Raw genomic sequence first — 2,450 nt, forward strand, 5'->3', positions numbered from 1 at the left:
TCTAGCTCTCTCTCTATTTCTGTAGCTTCCCGTCGTGGATATACTTATTTATATATTCATTGCGTTATATATATGTATATGTATATGTATACATACAGTCATGTATGTATGTATGTATATATAATGTATGTGTGTATATGTAATGCCACACAAACCGGCATATACTTCCCTTTATGTAACTATGGAACCCACAATATTTTCTTTATGGTGTCATTTAGTGGTATACTGATTACCGTGTTAGTATTATGTAAATTTGATATAAGTGTTTGTAACATGTTCAGTTCTATTTCATTCATTAGTAGGACTGAGAGCATCATAACCTTTCGTATTGGACTCTGGCTCTGGGAAATTGTAGCGATATATAATCACCGAAATATTAAGGAATGTAACAGATTAAATTTTAAAAGAATAACTCAAAATACAGTTTATAACCCCCGCCCACGCTTTCTGTTTTTGTATATAAAGGTCTGTCAGCTTCTATTATTTTAAGTGTGAACTTGAAAATGTACTAGAAAAAACTAAGAAAGGACTTGTTCCAGGTCGCCAGTTTTTCACTCGCCTTTCTACCGTGGATTTAAGGATGTATGTATATGTATATTATATATATATATATATATACTGTATGTATATATCTGTATATATATACATAAATACATAAACACGGTATGATTCAGTTGGCTTGTGTATCAGCAGGTTCAAACGTCTCTTACATTTTCTTCACAACTAACTCTCTCTCTCTCTCTCTCTCTCTCTCTCTCTCTCTCTCTCTCTCTCTCTCTCTCTCTCTCTCTCAGCATGTATTTTTTTCATACGTTTACTTCGCTACCTTTTTTCCACGTCGATATTTTGCACGAAATCATTTTTGCGCAAAAGAAAATGTTTAAAGTTTTCATCTTTTGCCGATTGGAACCAATTGCTCATTGGGGCGAGATCAGGGATATCCGTTTCATTTTGGGGCGGACCGCTTTCTGCAATTTCCATTTTGATTTTTCGCCGCCTGTTTGGTAATGGTTGGGGGGCCCGGGGTGGGGGGTATGGGGGGGGGGGAGAAAAAAAATCATAATGAAAAAATGGCCCGTTTGGGATGGAGGAGGAGGAGGTTTCCGATGTGAATTTGGTTGGTGTTAGAGTTATTCAATGTTTTATTTTTTTTTTGAATTTTTTTTAGCGTCTTGTGTGGAATTCATTATATATATATATATATATATTAGATATATATATATATATATATATAATATATATATTATATATATATATGTGTGTGTGTGTGTGCGTGTGTGTGTGTGTATTTATACATATAGTATGTATATACATACATATAAGGATAAAATCAACACACAACCATGTGTAACAAAAATAATAATATTTTGACTCGCATCGGATCGAACCCCGGTCTTTCAATTGAAAGGCAAGGGGTGTCTGTCTGCCTGTGTGGGTCAGTTGGTAGTGCCCTTGCCTTTCAATCGAAAGAACCTGGATTCGATCCTGATGTGAGTAAAAAAAAATTTTGCTGTTGACTGGAATGACAATCTGAAAAAAAAGAATTGCCTGTTTGTGAAATAATTGGTATCGTTGGCAAAGAAAGAAACCCCCCCCCCCTTCCCCCCCCAAAAAAAAAAAAAAAAAAAAAAAAAAAAAAACGGTAGAATCCCAGTTGGCAAGAAAGGCTTGGAAAAGAAGAATTACTTTTTAATAAATGAAAACGGAAGATAAATGATCTCCAACCTAGTTGTTTTTTGGTTGCGTAACCAGCGTGGTGGCTCTCTCTCTCTCTCTCTCTCTCTCTCTCTCTCTTCTCTCTCTCTCTCTCTCTCTCTTATTATTTAATTTTGCTTGCAAAATTATTGTTTTTCTGCTAGAAAAATGAGGTTGCCATTTGTTCTGTGTTGATTTTAGAGAAATACTGATTTTATAATATTTAGTGAGAGAGTTCAAGTATGGATTGTTTGTTTTTATTTATGTATTTTTGTTTACTTTCGCACAAAATATTATATAAAGGTAACATCAGTATGTATACCCTTTCCATTTGTATGTCTGTCAATCATAAGTATCTGAATAACATGGACCTGTCTTTCATTAATTATATTGTCACACACCACATTTCCTCATTTTTACCTAATACAAAACCCTTCTGATACAAATATTGTTTCTTAGAGAAGGAATGATTAGCAAATTTACATATATATAAAATTTTTTAATTTAAGTACTCGCAAGAATTCATAGTCAACTTTCTTCTGTATCATAATTTTTACATTTTGAAGTACCAGCTTCATCCATTGCTACTGTAATTGTATGGTTATCACCGGGTTTATCTTATTTTGGAGAAACCCCTCTTTCCTGTATCGTTCCTACGTACTTCTTCCATCTATATGTAGATGAATTTCACTACACTCAGATACATATCACTAAAATACCTTTTGGAATCAGTTCGTCAGTCTTTGATCATCGAT

Source organism: Macrobrachium nipponense, chromosome 14 (genome assembly GCF_015104395.2).
Source record: "Macrobrachium nipponense isolate FS-2020 chromosome 14, ASM1510439v2, whole genome shotgun sequence".
Lineage (NCBI taxonomy): Eukaryota > Metazoa > Arthropoda > Malacostraca > Decapoda > Palaemonidae > Macrobrachium > Macrobrachium nipponense.